The 22035-nt window shown below is 44.7% G+C and overlaps 1 pseudogene; it reads right to left on the bottom strand.

Annotated features, from left to right (window-relative positions):
- Nucleotides 1-16740: 16740 nt before the first annotated feature.
- Nucleotides 16741-21679, bottom strand: LOC144140081 (uncharacterized; annotated as a pseudogene).
- Nucleotides 21680-22035: the final 356 nt, after the last annotated feature.

Below are 22035 nucleotides of genomic sequence, written 5' to 3' on the forward strand. Positions count from 1 at the left end.
ACTCATTTGAATACATGAAGCTTGCAGCATGGTTTTGCAGATCTTCGAACTCAGTTATTAGATAGGCTTGATGAGTATCTCATATGCCTGAAACGTACTCTATTTTCGAACGTACTATTGGTGTGCATGTCAATTTGCGTAATATTGTGGAAGCATGTTTGAGATTATGTTTCAGAAATCCAAAGACCGGTTTCCAGATGAGAGGATATGGTTAGAGGAATCCCTTAACCTCATGTTGGTGGTTAGGTTTACGCAAGGTATTTTTAAGAAGAACCTTGTTCAACGAATGTTGGTTAAGGTATACGATGTGTATGGACGGGGTGCCTGATTAGAGAAAGACAATTTTTTTCACAACGTTCAGAGGGACTAGTGGCGTGGAAAACCAAGAGTTCAGAGCGTTTAGATCGCATTGGACAATGTCCTTATCACAGTTGCAATGAAAAATACGATATGTTTTGTAGTAGTCTGCAATAGATTGGTATTAAATTTAACACTCTCTGGTCTATCATTATTTAAAAAAGTAGAACGCCAACTACCCTTTCCTCTGGTCAACAAGATGTTACGGGGACTAGAGATGAATTGTGATTGTTAACTGATGTAAATTGCCTTCTTTAAGAAAGATTTTTTTCTTCAATGTGACAATAGTATGGTCAATTTCAGTATTTAGGCTGCTGAATGAGCCGACGATGAGGGAGACGGTAAAACATTTTTGAAAAATCTAGAAACATGACATCTACTTGGGCCCCCACATCTATACAATAATGTATGTCGTGAATGAAGCCAGTGACTTCTGTGTCACATGAATAATTTCTGCGAAAAGTGTGCTGATGCTCAAACATGAGGTTATATTCTTCGAGCTATTTAATGACTTTTCAATGTGTAATATGCTCGAAAAATTTACAAATGGCACGTGCGAAAGAAATAAGTCGATACTTAGGTGGTGAGGAGTGATCACCTAACATGAAGAATGGTACCAGCTTGGCCACTTTGGAATCTAGGGGTATTACAGCGGTTGATAGTAGCTGCGCAAACCAGGCCGACAATAGTTTAAAATTGCTTGGTGGAAAATGTGCAGATGAAATCTTCAGCATAGTAAGGAAAGAATAAACTTCATAATTAGTAAGAATTTGTTTTTCGACATAAAAGAGACAATACGAGTAGTGATGGGGACCAATGGTTGTAAACAGTCACGCGTGAATGCGAATGAAAATGTTAGGTTCAGTAGTTTGGAACAATCTGTTTTAGTTATTGCTGTGCCATTACGATCAGTAAAGATGATGTCAGAAAAATGCTTGGGATTCATGCCATGCCAAAAGTGCCAAGAGTTTGCTGGTGTAATCGATGATAGGTCGCGTTATAAGAATTGTCTCAGGATGGCTGTAATTTTTCTTTGGTGTTCTTTTTTGAATGCTTTGTAGCGTGGTCAGCATACAGGTGATTTATTGTTGTCAGCTTACCTGAACAATCTTTTTTCTTGTTTTTGTGGCGACGACGTTTCTGTGAATATCAAGAAGTGTTGTCGGGATTTATGGAGATGAATCGTATGTATTTATATTAGTATAATAACTGAATTTTTAAGTAAAAACCACTTTTCTTCTACTGTGCACAACAAATTGCCACCCAGGAATTTAATGGCGAAAAGCGATGGTTCTAGGTTAAAGCCATCGAAGGAAGCTCTTTTGTAGCACCTAATCTGTAGATAATTGGACTTTGGATAAGGGGTAGAATCAATTTACCTTTATCATTTTTATGGTTTTTGAGAACTGCCATAGTTTACGCCTTTTATGGCGAATTGCTTCGGAGTATTAGCGAGAAATGCCAGTATCCGTGCCTTTTACTTCTGTCCTTTGTTGCGCATGGTTTCGATTTCTTTCTTGTTAAAAAAGTTTTTCAAAAATTGGTACAGTATGTTCAGTAAAAAATCGTCCACGGCAATGCGCACGTGCTATTGAAGCTTTGATACCCTAAGTTGATATTGGCAAAACTTTGTTGCTAATTGTTCGCACATTTGCGAGACTTCCTATTCACACGTATCTTGAATACCATAAAAAAGAAGGTTAGATCGCCTTGAGCGGCTTTCTAAATCGTCAAACTTATCTTGCATCACCGATGTATCATCCTCGTTGATATTAGGCGAAGGACTGACGCGAAGCTTCTGATGCGAATTTTGTTGCTAAAGCCTGTATTTGGTATTGCATCTTTGTTAGATAATCTTTCGTGATCGAGATTGTTTTTTAAGGAAAGTGACTCAAGTTTGCCTTTTACTTCGTTTCGCATTTTGTTAGTGATTGGAGATTGCTTTATAGCACAATATGCATATTAAACACTTTGTTCACAGATTCTGCTATGACACTATTGCTTGCTTTCAAGCAATACGCGGTATTGATTACCATGTCATTTTTTCTTGCGTTTCCGTCGAGTTAGCTGGATTCGCTTCAATGCCCTTTCCAAGCAATGGGCACCGGACACTTCATGAAGGGCGATAATGAGTGAGCTGTTTTTAGCACGTTCGTTACTTGTGCGCGCTCCTTTCCTTACGCACCGAGTGAATCATATTATTATGCCATTTTATGTTTAGAATGAACTGAGCTCTTGTACATCAATTCTGCAACAGAGTGAAGGAGAGCAAAGATGGATTTTCTCGGTTGAACGCGCGGGATTTAAAGTAAAACAAATTGGCGTGACGGCTTGAACGCAAACGCTTGCACGTAATAGCTCACGCATTGTCTGACTAGCCCGCACAACATTCTCTTGATCTGCATGTTTTGGTTCAATAGAAACAGTACTTCGTTGTTTGAGAGCCGCCTAAAGGGGTTTTTTAGTTCATAAATACGATTTCAGACGTTTCGCGATGTTTCCACGCGTAACCAATCAATATGTGTACAGTTGTGGAAAACGTTGCTGATTGGAAAGCTACTGACTGAGCATATTGGCCGTTACATTTGATTTTAGTATGCTACTGTAATTATTGGGAGCAGGATGGGCGTGACAATTGCGAGTTAGTGACCATTGCGTGCGCGGGAAACGTTGTTTTATTCATAATTAGCAAGCAGAAGCAGAAAATAGATAGTGATGGGGATTAAGAACACGCAACTAAGATGAAGAGCACGCGTGTAGGATTTACAGGCCAGCAGTAAACTGTTCCCGGTACAGGAAAAAACGCCCTACTGGGTTTATTTACCGTGCCGGGGTGTGGACGCCACGAAATGGGCGGGCTCGTCGAATCCGTTACGGCGCGGCTGACTTCATTACCGGCTCTACACCAAGACGGATCCAAGTAGGGGGAATCGGCCAGGCGTCGTCCTAGCAGCGGGTGCACACCAGTGGTTCTTCCTCTGTGTGAAGATGGACCCGCGCTCTCTTACCGAGCACGTCACCGACTACAAGCATGGGATCTGCGAGGGACGCCTCCCAGGAACAGCAGTGGTCGTGATCCGTCTTTCCTCCGAAATGATCACAGGGGCGCGCTCTCAAGTCCAGCGCGTCACAGGCTGCAAGCACGGGGTCTTCAGCGGATGGCTCTTGGAAACAGCAGTGGTTGTGCTCCGGGTTTGGCACGAAACGATCACAGACTTGCGGTCTCAAGCCCTTGCGTCGCAGTTGTGCTCTGATCAGCAGCATGATTCATTTTTTCTGAGCGCTCTGTCTTCAGCGGCGCGTTCGGTGTCCTCTTCCTCGTTGTCTACCGGCACCTAAGCCCAATAACCCCGTGTTTAAGGAAGTTTTTGGAGAGCAACAACTATTCTAATAAATAAAAAGGCAGGGTGGAGTTGGGAGATGTTTGGTGTACCCTTAAAAGAGTTCTTCTGCCCAGTCCACAAGGGCACAACCAGTCCTACCGGCACAGTTCACCACACAGCACACGCACGAAGGGTAGAAAAATACCCTAACAGAAGTCCAGGACCACAATTACGCGTAAAAACAACTGAAGACCCTACACTATGGAGAAGAGAGAGGGGGATAGACGAGGAGTCAATTCTACTCATATAGTCAGCCTCTATATTGTCGTTTCTCTTGGTGTATTCCACGGTAAAAGAGTATTCCTGGAGCAGCAGGCTCCAAGCACTGCTGTTGACATGCTTAGCTGATTGCAAGTGTTTCAATGGCTGATAGTCACGCTGCATGATAAAAGGTTTTCCATATAGGTAATTATGAAAGTTGTTTACCGCCGAAATTAAACCTAAACACTCGCACTCTATGGTTGAGCAGCGGGTCTCTTTTGGCTAATGGTTGCGGCTTCTATAAGCGATAGGTTGTAAGACATTCTCGTTGCCACTTTGTAGGAGAACTGCACCTAGGGTCGTGCTGGAAGCGTTCGTGTGAAGTACTAAGTGTGTGGTAAAATCAGGAGCTTGCACAATCGGTCCCGATGCTACAAGGTTTTTCAAATTTTTTGAAACCATTTTATTTTTCGTCGACCCAGCATACAGTGTTCCTTTGCCCCTTAATCCTAAAGTCTGTGAGTGGTTTTCGAGAACGGCAAATTTGGTGACGAATTATCGGTAATACCCGGTTAACCCCAGGAAGGACTGTACTGCTATCTTCGTACTTGGTCGCTTGGAGCACAAGATGTTGTCGCAGGTCTCGACGAGGGGTTTAACTTCAGAATCTCGAATGCGGTGTGTTAAAAAAGAAATGGTCAGCTCTCAAGTTTGGAACTTGGTAGGCTTCATAGTGAGGTTGGCCGTCTTTATTTTCTCAAATACTTTACGGACTGGGTCTAACCGCTTTTGTCATGTGTCCGTGGCAACGATGACATAATCGAAGTCGTGTTGGACGTTCTTAAGCCCGCCTAACACATCTCTCATTAAACGCGCAAATACGGCTGGCGCTATCTTCATACCAAACAGCATATACCGGAAATGGTACAGCCACGAAAAGCTCGAAAAGGCGGTTTTCTTGCGGCTGTGACCAGTCACTGGAACCTGCCAATAGCCTTTTGTGAAGTCATACTTTGGAAAATAAGTTTTCTTCCCAGCGAGGGCAAGAACAACGTTTATGCCTGGAATTGGCTCACAATCAAAGAGGAGACCTTTGTTACTACTATAAAATCAATGGAAAGCAAGAGGGCGCCATCAGGTTTCTAGTTTCTTTACAGCCACCATTGGCGCGTTGTGGAGAACTGGGATTTCTAAATTATGCCCATCTCTAACATCTCTTGACCTTCGTGTTCGATAATCTCATGAAGTGCGAGTGGCAGCGGATACTGTGGAACATGTACAGGCTCGTCCGACGTTAATTTCAACGGGCCCTTTACAAGGTCTGTTTCCCCCAGGAATATCATCCTATAGTCGTGAATTAGGTCTTCCAGTTGAGCGTTTCGGTCTGCATCAAAGTCGTCGAGCTAGTTGTCGAGATCGTCGAGTTCGCTGTCGAGCTAGTCCACCATATCTGTGGTGTCATCAATTGTCCTGCTAACTGATGCTTGCGGGGGTGGTGAAGGCTGCTACTCTTAGTAGAGCTTTATATAGTTCATTTGGAAGTCCTACCTCTTTTCCGCCCAAGTTGATCTGGTAGTCGATCCCATTTTTCTTTTCGGTAACCTCGAAAGGCCTCTTACACGGCATGAGCAGTTTGTTTGCATCGGGGGGGATGCAGGATGAGGACCATGTATCCGACCGATAGCTTCCCCTGGCGACTTTTCTTATTGTATTGACTCTAAATTTGCTCGCGCCTTCTCAAGCTGCTCATGGGCAATTTGGCATATCGGTTGAAGTCGGTGTCGCCGATTGACGGAGTATTTACAGGTAGTCCAAACTTCGCCGTCTATGTTATCTTGTGTCCAGAGCTCTTTGAGTATTGTTAAGGGTTATCCTACATGTCGTCCCTACATAAGCTCGAAGGGAGAGAAGCCCAGGCTGGTTAGGGGAACTTCTATATAAGGGAAAAGAAGCGGCGCGAGATCTTGGTGTCACCACCGGGGTTACCCTGGCACAGTCTCTTCAACAATGTTTTCAAGGTGCCAATAAACTTTTCTTCTAGCCCGTTTCCCATGGCAAGATTGAAACTGGGGCTGAGAAGCGTGACTATCCGTAAATGGCTGACTTCTCACATAAGGTATGATGTAAAGCCTGGGGCTTGATTGATGACGACTTCCTTTGGGATTTCGATGCTGGAGAATATCCCAATCAGGACCTCAGCTGCCTGTGCTGAGTCAAACAGTAGGAGAGCTACGGTAACGGGATACAGCGTTGCCAAGGCGATCAGCGGTAGTATGTATCGGTTTCTTTTCTTGGACTTAGCACTCAATGGACCGATGATCTAGACAGCAACCCATTCAAACGATTGTCTGAATAATGGCGAGCTCCCGAAAGGCGCAACCCCGACTTTTGCCTTAGGCATTGTTCTCCGACAGAAGTCGCAATATCGTATGAAATGTTGTACGTCACCATGTCGGTAAGCCCAAAAATTTATTGCAGAGCGTGGTCGGTCGTCCTTCCTACGCATTGGCGCCCCGCCATGATGCGCTTATCGACCACTCGAAGGATCGGCTAACGCAGTTTTTTCGTTGCAACAACTTGTTTAAATGGTCTGACCATGGAAAGCTTGTAACGCCTTTTCAAGAATTCACTTGATTTGACGAAAGGATATTTCTCTCCATTTGTTGAGGAGAAATACTTTCCTAACTTGCGAAAACAACGTTGGAGAGTTGGGTTCCCTTGTTGTTTCTTGGCCAGCTGCTGTCTTGTGATGTCTATGCAGTTAATTTTGCGTACATTTAACGGTGAGGCCTTCGCTGGACTTGACTTGGCCAGAACTGACACCAACACATCTGAGTGTGGTTTTGTGGAATTTGTGGCAAGGACTGCGTTCGGGATATCGCTGTAGTTGAGTTCCCAGTCTGGATGTGGCATGTGAGGTCCCCTCACACCAGCATAGCTCCCGAGCACGAGGTCATAATAAGGCTGTTTCATGCACACTGCGGTAACCTACACCACAAAGTACGCGTTTTTGACGTAGATGTTGGCTTCGGGCATCGGGTGAACCATTCCATCAGTGAGCAGTACGCGGGTGGTTTTTATCGTTAATTGGGGTTTGGCGACCAGGTCACGTCGAACAACAAGGGTATTAGTTACCGTGTCCTTCAGGACGGTGAGAGGTTGTCCGAGTAGACGCCCTTAAACTGCTGGCATTCCTTTCACAAGAAAAGGAGATGGTTGCTCAGCGATGCCACGAGGGCGCTCGACACTAGGACCCCTGTTCTTGTCCCCAATAAATTCTTTGCATTTCTGTGGGGCTCTTTGAGGAGGTCGTGGCACAAACAGCCACCTGCTCTTTTCCATTGGAATGGTTTTTGCAGTTTTTAATTTTTTGACCGAGGCGCATTTTTTGGATCCTTAGGGGTGTTGCAACAATCTAGAGCTCTGTGTCACAGGTGATTGGAGAAAAAGCATTTAGGTGCACTTTTTTCCGTTAGTCGGCGCCAGTTTTTGTTGTATTACATGCCTTGTCAGAAATCTTGCAAATTTTCGAGAGGTTTTGGGCCTTTAAAAAACAATCTGTAGCTTCCGCTAGGTAGTTCAGCGTTTTACACTATAGTTCTTTCAGGAAGATGACAACCCTAGGATAATAGCAGTGGGTGATTGTTCGCCGATCATTTGATCGCGATGAAGCTCGAATATTTTTAAATGCAGAGCATTTCAGTAACTCACGATGTCACCCGCGTTGACGTCCGTCGTAGTCCGCACCATCGTTGTCCACAGCCCTTCCCCTACACTATATAAAAAAATACTATCTGGTGCCTGGTTTCAATCCCTCGACCCTGCGGGCGGAACGCAATGTGCATGGTGCTCTACCCACTGCGCCACAAAGGCGATACAGAATGGGAGGCTACGAACGTGCCTTATATTCTTCACTCATTCAAACTACGTCAAGAAGCTGCTGATACAACGCATTCACTACCACCAGCTCCCCAAAAACTAAACGTTAACGCAATACACCCACACCCTATGCGACGCATTTACTCGAGTCCCACTCGCGGGGAGATGGGCCCAATTTTTGCAAATTCACCATCTCTATCTAACGATGAAATAATCCCCTAAGTCTTGTGCTAGTTGTTCGCCGGTTTTACCATCCTCACCCCTCGTAATTTTTCTTGATAACGTTCTGCTGTGAACCAAAAACGCTGAAGCAATGCTCATTTTACTTTAACGTAACCTACGGAATCCTCGGGGATCGTTCGGCCATGTTTGAGAAGCACCTCCCTGCTCAAGCACATGCTTACAGCTAGCGCCCACTTGTCTCGAGGCTACTCGAGGTACGTGTGCAAGCACCGCGCTAATCGCCGAAAAGAGGAATCAACTTGTGCGGCTTGGTCGGAGGAGGGATTGATACAACTTCACCTCCCGCGGCGATATTTGGTTAGCTGTTACCACCATTTTGGAGTTGGATCTTTAGCAGTAACAGCTCCTTCTCCATTTCTGCAGCATCTTTATCTCTTTCTGCGGCTTCTCTAGCACTTTCCGCGGCTTGCTTCTCTCTTTCAGCCATTTCTCCGCAGGCTTCCATATTAACAGGGCTAGGTACGCGTTGCTCAGCACGTTTGTTCTCTTTGCACGGCTTAAGCTCCTGTCCCGAGAGTCCCATCTGAGTCTCCATCGCCATTACTTGTCGATATCTATGCTGTGGCCGCTAACGTTACAGGAGTACTAGGGGCTCATTGACTACTTTCAGCAAGTCTTTAGGAATCCTTGCAGGTTTGGCACTTTTTGTCATAGATGGGCCCAAGATTGGCGTTAAAGTCACGAGTCAGTGACCCGTGCGCGCGCAGGACAACGCGGTTTTATCCATATTTGGAAAGCAGAAGCAGAATATAGATAGCGACAGGACAGGCAATAAAGATGAACAGGCTAACGTGGAACTGTTTTCTTTATAGAGAAAAATATTTTACTGGGTTTAGTTGCAGTCCCGGGGTTTCAAGTTCTCTATGTGGGTGGGGCAACGGGGACCCCCCGGCACGGCTGGCTTGATCCTCGGCTCTACGCCACGTCAGATCCAGGTAGATGACATTAGGCAGGCATAATCGTAGTAGCCGCAGCGTAGCAGTGGGTGCGGACCGATGGTTCCACCTCCGGGTGAACATGGACCCGCGATCTCTCGCCCAGCATGTCACCAACTGCAAGCATAGGATCAACGGTGAACGGCTCTCGGGAAGAGCGGCGGTTGTGCTCCGGGTTTTCCCCGAAACGATCACAGTGCAGCGCTATCAAACCCAGAGCGTCGCAGGGTCCAAGCACGGCATCAGCGGCGGACGGCTCTCGGGAAAAGCAGCAGCTGCGATGTGCTGGCTTTTTCTGGAACCGATCACAGGGCTGCTTTCGCAAGCCCAGCGTGTCACAGGCGTACCCTCTTCTCCGGCTTCATGCGATTTTTCTGCGTCTCTGAATGCAGCTGCGTGCTCGGTGTCCTTTTCCTCGTCGCCCACCGGCACCTCATTACATGTACTTGCTTGCCTCATGCAACAACCGAAAATAATACTTGGATCTGTGTATGAGAAGTGGCGACGTTAAAGAATGAAACGTGCCATCGAATATGACTTATCGAGACCTTAAAATACAATGCTCATTTTTAATTCGTGATATCGATAACAACAATCCAAATATTAAAAAGACGCTATCAGTCCCACAGTGTCAACTTTTAATGTATCTTTGTTCGCTCCTACCGCAGCACCGAACAGCCGATATTACCGTGTCCAGCCTTAGGGATAGAATAAAATACCTAGCTTTGTGTCTGCTTTGGCCCCTCCACCAACAAGCTTTACGGGTTTTCTGGTGCAACCAAGCATGCTAGGTGTATGAAAACACACCACGAAAAAAAACGCTTCGCCAGAATACTACCAAATATATTTCATATGTATCACTAAGTCGGAAACGGCGGGGCCAGGAGAGAAGGATACCTCATAAGGGCGTTGGAAATATTTTAAAATATTTATATTTAGTGTTATGCTTCGCTCTATACTACCGGCTCTGCCATGAAACTCTATTCGAAAGCAATTGTATCGTTTAATAACCTTACATTTCAAGCACACCTTTATTCTGAACAGGAAGAATATTTGGAATGGTCTTGCGTTTGATTTATGCACACTTATTGAAGCCGATTTTATCAGTTCTTTTCTTGCCCGGCAGTCCATTAGACAACAGTGTTTCATAGCTTGTTTTTGCAAGAAAACCAATGATATGTGACAACATTCAATAGCGGAATAGGAACATCAACGCCTAAACAGTGCACCACATCTTGTATGAATTAACTACGGTAGTAGCCATGTGAAATAATAGCTGTACCATAGAGTTAAAGGACTGGGTGATCAACCACCCTGTGATAACTGCGTGTGAGAGTCCTTGTTGTGAACAGGTATACTTCGCAATGCATGCGTATTTACAGCAAGCTAATCGACATCATCACTACCTGCTCGTATTGCACAGCAGCACGTAATCCGTTCAGTTACTAGGTTTTAATATGTTGTAACCAATGCAGTGACTTTGGCTTCGTACCAGAAAAAAAAACAAGAAACTGCGAGGACATGGAAGGCCTTCAAAGCAATCTGCACTGTGTGCAAGCCTGCGGATCGGTAGGAGGGTGATGTTACTCCATAAGCCACGTCTCATTTGGGGGCGTCTACCTTGTACAATGTTTTTTTTTTCCGCCATCATTCTCAGTATTTCGTAGGTATACATTCTAAACCTGTTATGCTAGACGCCTTCACAACAGTACCTTCGAGGGCGATGAAGGCGGTCCGCGCGGCCCCACCGACCCAGAGTTTTGCGTGTCTTCCGCGCCTGGCGCTGCGGTGGCCTGGCCAACTCAAGTGTCCGGTGCTATAGGATGTGAAACCGCTTCATTCTTTTGGACATGTCGGGGGCCACGACACCACGACACAGTTGCTATGGTAACAAGAGCCTTGAAAGTAACTAACTTGCATGAGTGCGAGCTGTGAGCGCAGCATCCTAATGACATTGCGCGGGCCGAAGTGTCTAAGAAGGGTGCTTGAATAAATGAAGCAGGGTCGGCCAACATCGTTTCAGGTTCCAACCAAATGAACGAAAATATACCAGGTTAGGCAGCAGGACCTTCGCTGGATCTCGGCCACTTTTTAAGGTCTTGGCTCGCTGCTCACAAACAGTTGGGAGTGGCAGCATTCGTTTAATCGGGGCCGGAACGAATATCCCGCGACGTAGAACAGGATTGTCAATGCAGCGCAGCAACCAGGACATCTAATACTTGAAAGCTGCAAGCTCAATATATCTAATTCAGGGGCGCCACCCGGCATTAGGAGTTGTAGGAATTTTTTTTAAAAGGTGAATACGCTTTTTGAAACGCAGTCGTGACATTTACTTTTTAAATGAACATGAATGAGCTGAAATGTAAATTCGAAATTTAGAACCCGACTAAGTATAAAAATTTCGCATCTATTTCGACCTGTGAATATGGATGAAAAGCAAGCCATTCCCAACGAGGTGAAAAAAGTTGCCCTTTCTCTGCAGTGTTCAACTGGGTCTTAGCATAGAAAGTTGATTTTTATCAAGGGAACAGTACATATGCCAATGGGGCCCAAACGTTGGGGGTGAAAGTTTGATGGTTGGGCGAGAGCACTCTGAACGCGCGGAGTGCATGGCGAATGCGACTTCTTCGAGCGATCGCACATATTTGTTGGGAGAGCGCGCAGAGTTTGGGTACCTTTTGTAGAGACACTTGCCTTTTGTCTTCTCCCATTACCGCTTCAGAACCTGCAGCTAAAATAAAGGTCAGGTTAGCCCTCTCATTTTTGTGTCATACGGTGCGCGCATTTGACATCCGATGAGCTGGATCTTACTAATTCCTGTTCTGCATGCCCTCGCAACAAATGTGCAATTAGACACTATATTTCGCAAGCGCGTGACGCGATAGTGTTCTAAGGTGAGCAAGGATGTCGTATTGGCCCTACAAGGATGAAGGTTTTTTAGTTTCTTTTAGTTTGACCTGGAATACCAATTGTATCGTGTTAACTGAGATGCGCCATTTTATATATGCTCTTAGCTTATCCCTGTTTCTGTACTGCTTGTTTGTGATAATGCAGTTGCCTCGCGCTATATATACCGGCACGCTACAAAAAATATTCCTTCTTCGTTTTGTTGCCTTAACGCTGCATGCTTACTGTTCGACACCGGAACATGGTGTCGGTAGTGGGAGTACGTTCACCATGGCTGTAACGACAGGGAGAGCGGCGTCGACGTGCACCTTCAAAATTTAAATATTGAAGCCACCGCATCCATTGGTGCTCTAGAGAAATACAGCAAAGAATTCGAGCCTTTTCAAGGAAAGGTTGGAGCTTGTCCTGCAGGCACCAGATCCGTCGAACGTAACGAGGTCGGATGCAGCGAAGACAGCACCTCTGCTCAGCTTCGTCGGAGAGGGTGCTTAGAGATATTCAATAATTTTGTCTTTTCCGCAACTGTTTGTCTTTTCCGCAAAGAAGATTCCGCAACTGTTCCCTTGGAGCACGTAGAGATACTAGAGCACGTAGAGGTACCTGAGGGACTGTGTTTCCGTCAGAAAGCTACCATAAAAATGGGTAATATCTCCACAAAACCATTTCTCCTAGGTAGTCGTGGTACGCTTACGGGGAGCACTGTTCTCTCCCCTGCAATTTAACATTGCATTCGTTGGGCTTCCTCCTCTCCTCAACAAATTCCGGGGATCATGCATGGCCTATACTAGGATGACATTACCATCTGGACGTCCACGGGGTCAATTGGGGCATTGTAGGATCGCTTGCAAGGAGCAGAGCTACTGGTAAGCAATTATGTAAATTCGTGTGTCCTCTGCTGCGCTCCGGAAACATCGGAGTTGGTAGTCGTTTCGACCCGTCAGAAAGATGTCCCTGGCACAACCCACCATCTGCGTCAAGTTTGATGGCCACACTATCATTCCATCTCAGCATATAAAGATTCTCGAAATGACCTTTCAAGCAACCAAGAGCAGCTCACTACTCATTAACAAACTCAAGACAATGACCTCTCAGGTGAGGCACACGATACCCCGGATCGCCACGAAAACCCGTGGCATAGGAGAGGTCACCTGCTTTGGCTGGTTCAGGCCTTTGTCGTATCGAGGATTATATACGTGTTACCATGCGCAATGCTCAGTGTCGCCGAGACACAGAAGGTCAACACGATGATCAGCAAGGCATATAAACAAGCACTCGGACTTCCGGTCTTCACCTCCACCAAAAGACTTCTTCGGCTCGGCACTCATAACTCTGCCGAGGAGCTAATTGAGGCTCATCTCACCAAACGACGAGCGAGGCTTGGGGGAAAAAAGGGAAAAGCGAACCCCTCAGGCCTGACACTCTCGGTTCCCTTCTACCACCCGCCTGCACTTATGAGAAAAATACTGCACGAAGTCCATAAAAACATCACGGTGCGGCCCTTTTCCCGTAATATGCTTTCGGTGCACCACGTCGACAGTAGAGAAGCCAGTTCAAATGCCATACACATTTATGGCAATCAACCAAAAACGGCGAATACGGGCGCGCCGTCTTTTCCGGGTAGGCCCGCTACGGTATCCACCATAGTCATAAAAAAGAAGCACCATTGCAACCTCTTTCTTGCCGGCGACAATACTACACAAGCGCAGGTATTGGCCATCGCCGTCGCCGTCGTAGAAACTAATGCAGTGGTCCTTGTAGCGGACTCGCTGCAGGCTTGTCGAAACAACGTGACGCATCATTCCGCAGCAGCCCCCGAAGAGGCTAATCAGGATTGTATGGGTCCGCACACAACGGTATGCCTGGAAACTAGGAGGCTGACGCCATCGCTCGAGAATTCACGCACCAAGCAGGCTCCGAGTGAAGCGTTGCCTAACTCGAAGGCATGCAGCCCTTGATCTCTTACACTGAGATCAGGCAGCACTACAGGCTGTCGCGTCAGACACTCGCTCCCCACCACAAATCTCTACCCGGAGAGCACGAAAGTCAGTTACGTGCTCTCCAGACAAATACGTTCCCCCATCCTATTCGGCTCCACCTTTTTACCCGCCAGAACTCCCAGCTTTGCCGATTTTGTGGAGAACCCGGAACGCTACGCCATATGGTCAGAGAGTGTGACCAATCCCCCTGATTTCCCCCAACCTACAACTTTCTACGTCGAAGCTTTGGAGAGCGCATTCTCGAGCAAAGCCATGGACAACCAGCTTCATCTGGCTGAAACGGCTGTCGATGCTACCCACGGTGAAGGCATCCTGTACCGTAGACGCCTCCTTCAAGCTTCAGTACAATCCCACCTGTTGATTTACCTTCGCGAATATTCTCTCTCTCGGTCGAAGGTCTGCACTAATGGCTACAAATAAAATATTCTGGAAAAAGTGGGATACACGGCAGAAGTTACTTTTTATTTATTTATTTCTCACAGATTCCTACTGTGCACCTGGGACATTATTACAGTCGGGTAATTTCGAACATTAAATACTACACAAAAGTGTCCATGTGAGTCAAATAACAATGAAACACTGAGTTTAACAATACAAGAGTAAAGTACATAGAAAAAAGTTATACAACATGCTCGATAGCCTCAGTAAAATTCTGTGCAAGAAACACTTCGTTTGGAAGTTTATTGCAATGGGTAAAAGTGTTAGGAAAAATTGAATGTTTGAGCACAATATTTCGGCATTGGTACTCTCTAATATTTCGGGCATTGTCTCAGCATGCGGGTACATAGCGTGGCTGTTTTAAATGCGAATGTTTATCTATTTCTTTTCGGGTATTGTAAATGTAGGGAGAAATATCATCCCTAAGAGTTTCCTTCTCTATGCAATGACTTGCATACGATTCTGTTTATACATTGGCATCTCCGGACATTAATTCATATTTACCGGTTACAGATTGAGCAGCCTGCTTTAGAACTTTTTTTCTTTTTTTTGTAACATTGCAGATGAGGGTCCCATTCTGAATTTAATTGAATTTGAAATCTTTATAATTTCCAATGGTGTGAAATACATAGAAGTTATTAAACAGAGAAGGGTCCCATAGTCATGAGACTGCAACGGGACTCCTGAATAATTATAACAAAATAAAGAATGCACAGAAATCAGCAAAACAAAAAACAGTAACTTAAAAGAACGAACACAGCTTAGGCAGGGATAAAGAAGAATAAGAAAAAGAGAAGAAATGGGGTAAACAGACATGCAAGAAAGAATACTTGTTGCATATTGCTAGCACAATAGTAATTCAAACAAGTTAAGAAGGTTGACAGCAAAAAATACATAAAATATACACTTGCAATACACATACAATCTAGCTGAATCAGAAAACTTAGCCAATGAAATGAACAGTAACATAGCAATACAGATAACGAAAACAATACATTCATCGATTCAACAAAAACATTTTTAGCAAGTGTTTGAAGGTAAAGAATTATGATGAAGATTTTATTTCTGCTGAAAGACTATCCCAGATTGAGATAGCTGAAAATGCGGATGTCATCTGAACATAGTTAGTATTGACTATGGGTAATAGGTAATTTTTGTTGGCTCCAAATCTGGTGGAGTTGTTATTTTTAATAGTTGCCTGTGCAAAAATTCGTACGATCAATTATTAACACGCAGTTGAAACGTCGCTATGTTGTAATAGAATAAATTTTTAATCGAAAAGACATGATTTTGTTGGAGCAAAACACAGGCGTTAGCACGGAATGAGCTGTTAGTAATGATACCAAGAGCCTGATTTTGAATATTCTGTAATGGTGCCAGATGACAATCATAAGTGTTACCCCATGCAACAATACCATGTTTGATATGACTATGAACGAAAGCAAAATAAAGCGACATAAGGGCTTGGCGTAAAAAAGGGGGTACTTTATGAAAGCACTAATGCCAAAAGAGTGTTATTTCTGAGGTGATCAATGTGTTTAGGAAATTTTAGGTGGGAGTCGATGAACAATCCAAGAAAAAAACACACTGTCACATGAGGGTATGATATTCGAACATAGTGAAATGGTTAGATTATATGATAGGTTTGGGGTGGTTTAAAAATCATAAATTTAGTTTTTTATGGATCGATTGTTAGTTGGTTGTTGAGGCACAAATTAGTTACCTTAGTCGAAGCAATATATGGCTTAGACATAACATTGGACAAAGATTTATCAGCCGAAGATACTGTGGTGTCGTCAGCATACGGAACACAGTGTGAGGCATAATGGAGTCAGCAAGATCATTATTAGCGAAAGTAAACCGTAAATGACATAAAACATAACCTTGCGTCACACCTTGAATAATTGTTTCAGTCATAGAACACCCATTAGTATCAAAAACCCTATCTTCCCTGTTAATAAAAAAATTCTATAGAAAACTGAAAGCTGGACAGGTTATTCCATAGGATTCAAGTTTGTGGAACAGAATATCATGATTATTAGCATGAAAAGAAGCTTAAGTAATATCTAAAAAAAAAAGGACTTCGCAAGCATACCTAAGTGGTGTATCGTTTTGTGTATAACGCCAAACATGCCACGCCGGTGCAGTGGGAGAAAAGAACCACGTTTAATAAACACATACTGCATATATGGTATTTAGAAGAGGGCGTGTCTTTCACCTTCTAGCAGATATGCTGTTTTAGTGACAATCTTCGACACGTGCGCTTGCTGCCAGAGAAACTGCGCGTGCGCGGCACAATAGAGTTGGGTGCCCAAGATACGATACATGTTCCTCCGTTACAAAAACAAGAAATAACAAAGAAACTATAGATAACACCAATAAAATTTTTGAGGCACTAGTTCAAGGCACTTGCACCAAGTTCTGGTCGTAGGCCAAACGTTCAGGCGGTCGACGTTGTCTCAGGGACCTTCTCACTGCCGGTGTGGATGAGACACTTGTGGGGGCAGCAGCCTCAGCAGGCATTGTCGCGGCTGTGGGACCTGCCTCGATGTCATCTTCATTGACGTCCTGGTCGTCGCGTCGAAAGGGCTCCCTGGTCAGTAGTAGGTGCTGGCGGTACGTCGCAACACCCTGCCGTTGTCCGTGACAACTGTATACGACCTGGGGTGACCGGAATGTCCGAGGACTTGCGCTTTCGTCGCCCATGCACCCTTCTTGATTCGCACCGAGTCTCCTGGGTACAGAGGTACCATTGGTCCTCTAGAATGGTCCGTCTTGAGGCGCCTGATTACCTCGCGACTGGGGTTGCCTTGAACGTCGGGAATGGTTGTGCGGAGCCGTCGCCCCATCAGCGCTCAGCAGGCGATGGGCCTGACTCAAGTTGAGTGGTCCTGAAAGCAAGAAGTTCCAACCAGAAATCTTGTTTCGCCTCTGTCGTTTTCTTCAGGATGCGTTTAGTTATCTGGACGCCCTTTTAAGCCAGTCCGTTAGAACGGGGGTATCCTGGACTAGACGTGACATGCTTAAAGTCGTACAGTCATGAGAACAATGCGAATTCACGACTACAAAATTGAGGGCCATTGTCAGAACAAACTTCTATGGGTATGCCGCGCCTGGCAAAGACTGAACTTGCTACGTCTACTACCGTTTTGGCCGAGGTGTCTTTCAGCAGTTCAACTTCGGGAAAGTTTGACATGGCGTCATAAAAACATAGGTACGACTTCCCGCCGTACTCGAAAATGTCCATGCCGACGCGATACCACGGTTGGTCGGGCACAGGGCGCATCAGTAAAGGCACCCGAGGCTGGCTGTACGCATACTTTTCGCAGATAAAACACGTGCGGACGAACGATTCTATGTCCGAGTTTATTCCCGGCCAAAACACAAGGCGTCGTGCTCTCGCTTTGCTCTTGTTAATTCCTAGGGGCCCTTGGTGAATGCTTTCCAGTGTCTCACGTTTCATGCTAGCCGGAATAACCAATTTGCAGTCTTTCAGCAGTACTCCTTTTACATGCGACAGCCCTCCCTCGAATGGTTTCCATGACCCCTCCAACCGTTTTCCAGCTTCTAGGTCGCTCAGCACATGTTTCAGCTGTTCGTCTCGCGTCGTTTCTGTCGCCAGCCGCCTCCATGTGTCCTCACTTACGAGGGAAGAGACTATACTCACAGCATGTATATCTACATCGTTGCTGTCGAGGTCGCACGCAGTGTTCTCTGCTGTGGCACGTGACAGCATGTCGGCCAGGAGGAGCTGCTTACCTGGAACAAATTTGAGCTCATTGTCATAACGCAGCAATATCAAAAAAAATATTTGCAACCTCGGAGTCATGTCGCCAATTGCTTTTTGGGAGATAGCGATCAAAGGGCGGTGGTCTGTTTCAGTCGTGAGCTGTCGGCCGTAGACGAAGTGTATAAATCTTTCGCAGCCAAACACCACGGCTATCGCCTCCTTTTCAATTTGAGAGTATCGCTGCTGTGTTTCGGTAAGCGCTCGTGACGCATAAGCCACAGGCCTCCATGTGTCGTTGTGACACTGCAACAACGCGGCACCCATTGTGTCCCGTGACGCATCGCAAGACACTTTTGTTGCTTTGGCCGGATCGAATATCGACAGAAAGGGCTGTTTGCTTAGGCAGTCACACAGTTTTTTTTCATTCTTTTGCATGGTTTTCGGTCCATTCGAAAACGGCATCTTGCCTAATCAAGCTCCTCAAAAAAGCTGTTCTCTGCTTTTCTTTTTTTTTCGCAGTGGGGCAATAACGCCAAATAACGCCAAACATGCCACGCCGGTGCAGTGGGGGAAAAGGCCACGTTTATTAAACACATACTGCATATATAGTATTTGGAAGAGGTAGTGTCTTTCACCTTCTAACAGATATGCTGTTGGAGTGACAATCTTCGACACGTGCGCTTGCTGCCAGAGAAACTGCGCGTGCCCGGCACATTAGAGTTGGTTGCCCAAGATACGATACAAGTGGAATAATTTTTTAACAAAATCGGTTACAGACAAAACTGCGAGATTAGTAGAACTGCCACACCGAAAACAAAATTGACAGGCCCTAAGCGTGATGAATTTAAATAGATGGTTATTCAGTCGATTAGCAAAACTCTTTTCGATTACTTTACTAAGAGAAGAAAGAATCGAAGTAGGCCTGTAGTTAGATATTAGGTGCTTGTCCCCTTCCTAAAAACAGGAATATTATTAGCTCGCTTTAGAAAGCTTAGTAAAATGCTAAGTGGGAAACTCTTATCGATAATGATGGAGAGAGGAAGAGAAACACAAAAAGAGACACGTTTAAGGTGATGTGCACACACGTTATATAAGGCAGCTGAAGTATCCTAAGGGGTAAAAAGCCTGGAACGAACTTGATCGGTACTGACAGGAAAAAGATAGAAATTATGTAAAGACACACACACAAGAACATTTGCTACTAATTGGCCTGCTGCAGGAAGATTTAAGAAATAGTCACTGAAAGCATTAGCAATATGATGGGGTTGATATCTGGTACGAGCGTCATAAATTATTTTAGAGGTAGGCACATAACGTGATGCATTATAAAAATTGTTAAAAAGCTTCTCTCACATTGTTGAATTGTTCCAGAATTTACTAAATTCCTTTTCGTAATAGCGCTTTTTTTTGCCTTTTTCAGAATATTTAGGACGTTACAATAGCTTTTGTAGTGATTAGTAAGTGGTAGATTGAACGGCTTCTTTTGAGTTTTTATACATATTTTCCTTTTTCCGCAAGCATTCTAGTAACATTTGCGTTACGCACGGGTTACTCCGGTATTTATGCCTTTTTTTCATTTATTTAGTTTTGTTTTTAACGATACATTACTTAAACATAGGTCAAAAAACTTCTGCAACGCTTAAATCGGGTCTTGTGAGGAATAAATTACCGAGAAATCAGTTTTGTCTATAGAATCAGTGAATTCTTTGTGGCAGAGGTGAAAAAAGTAGTATTAGAGTTTCGTACGTTAGCGGGAAAGGTAAGAAATACCGGGTGATGATCGAAAATGTCGCAACTTACTACACCAGATTGAGCTGACGGAGATATATTACACAGGGTATGGTCAAGAAGCGTTGGCGTGGCGCATCTTGTGGGATGCACAATAAATGATTCATAACTAAATACGCCAAAACAATTACTGTACGCTAAATATTAGTTCGCGGTAGTAACGAGCAATATTGATATGACCCACAATTACAGCGCACTTATTTCCAGCGGATACCTTATTGAATACCGAGGCTAAACCGAGGACAAAATCGAAAAGGAAAGATGGGGAGCGTTATATACTGGCCAGAAGAATAATTTTATGAGATTCTGGAAAAACTGATTTATCTATTTTGATCCAGACTGTCTCACACTGAGAGACTGAGAGACGTTGATAAATAGATCCTGCCGACGTGAGTACTTCATTTCAAGAAAAATAACGATAGCAGCGCCTCCGTGAATACTTCACATGCGATGGCAATATTCTACCTGATAGGACGGGAAACCATATAAATTGCAATCGGCGTTGCACAACCAAGTTTCGGAAATACAAATGACAGAAAACGAATTATGAGGTGGAGCGATAAACTTATAAATAGCGTCATAGTTTTTCCGAAACCTTATAGGAATAAATTGAATAAGGGACCTCTTTTTTCCTAAGAGTACAATTTTCAATTCATCTGGAGTAAAACAGGCATTGGAATGGATGCTAAGGCGCATGTGCGCGAAAGACTGCCTCAGGTGAAGCTGCGAAGGTATGCTTCAGTGACGATTAGAATGACTTTGCTATCCTCGTTCATTCATTCCAAGATGTGGCAGTTATCCGTGCAAAGCAACTGCCACTTTTTTTTCCTTTCAGAGCCAGTGCATTCCTACACAAATGCTTGTTCTGAATTGTAAGGTGGTCACTCAAAAAACGGCTTGGTCGTTTTCTTCGGCCAAACCAAGCTGGCTTGCATGTGGCCGAGCCTTTTCGGCCTTGCGGACGAACTATTTTTTTTGTGTGCCGAGAACAAAAACGTGCGATCATGCATATTCAAGTGCATAAACGTTCATGCATATTCAAGCACTGATTTGATATTTGTGAAAATATGGCAATTCTTTTATTCTTTGACGGTAGTCATTAAAATTCCCCAAGAAGAATAAAGAAGATTATACGGTTTGTGGATATCGCGTCGATGACGGTGGTGGTATCCATGTCGGACGAATATATTCTTTTGGGTCTACATTCTGTATTTGACATTTTTTAAATGACAATGAACAGTGCACTTTGTTTTCATACTAGTAAATTGCACGTGCTGGTGTTCGAAAACACTTAACTTTGTCCGCCATTTTGGGCACCAAGTGATATTTCTGTCAAGGTCTGTCTCTCTTATATCGACATATTCAGCATGTTGCACGGGGATATAAAATGTCACGAATCCAAAGATGACGCATTTGTCTTGAAGGTAAACTAAGTTTGTTGGAGCAAACAACTTAAAAAATACAGAGGGGGCGAAGCGGCAGTCAAAAAAGTACTTGCGGAGGCGAGTGTTGGGAATCAAATACCGCAGCGCCAGCACATGGGGCTTTTATATCTCGGCTCAAGTATTCCTCGAACTGCCGATCAGGAAACACAACACTGGAGATCAATGATTATTCTAAGGTGGTAACGTTGTGGTGACCATTCCCTGGGTGGAACTCAGCGTATCGGCTTCGGAGGTTGTAGGGTCCGGCATCCAACAGTTGCTGGTCTGTTGTGAAAATTTGAGCCAGCAGGCTGGCCTTATTCGCACGCTGATGGTATCCTTTGGCGTAGGTGTTGAGATCGTCGTCTTCTATGTGAGGAAACATGGCGCCAAGCATCGTTGTAGGCCGTTTTCCGCAGACAAGCTCGAACGGTGTCATCTCCGTAGTTTTCTAGATAGCCGTGTTGTACGCAAACGTAACATACGGATGGCCTTCGTCCCAAGTTCTTTGTTAAACATTTGTGTATATAGACAGCATATCGGCGATGGTCTTGTTCAGATGTTTCATTAGTCAGTTCGTATGGGGGTGGTACGCTGTCGTTTTTCGGCGATGAGTGTTGCTGTAGCGTAAATTTTTTTTCTAAGCGCCGCAGTAAAGGCGGTTTAGCGGTACGTGATTATTGTTTCGGGGCTCCCTACCACCGCACAACTTCGTTTATGAAGAACTTCGCGCCTTCTTGCGGAGGCACTCAC

The sequence above is a fragment of the Haemaphysalis longicornis genome, unplaced genomic scaffold, assembly GCF_048455015.1.
Source record: "Haemaphysalis longicornis isolate Haplotype H1 unplaced genomic scaffold, Haemaphysalis longicornis Haplotype H1 scaffold_5, whole genome shotgun sequence".
Lineage (NCBI taxonomy): Eukaryota > Metazoa > Arthropoda > Arachnida > Ixodida > Ixodidae > Haemaphysalis > Haemaphysalis longicornis.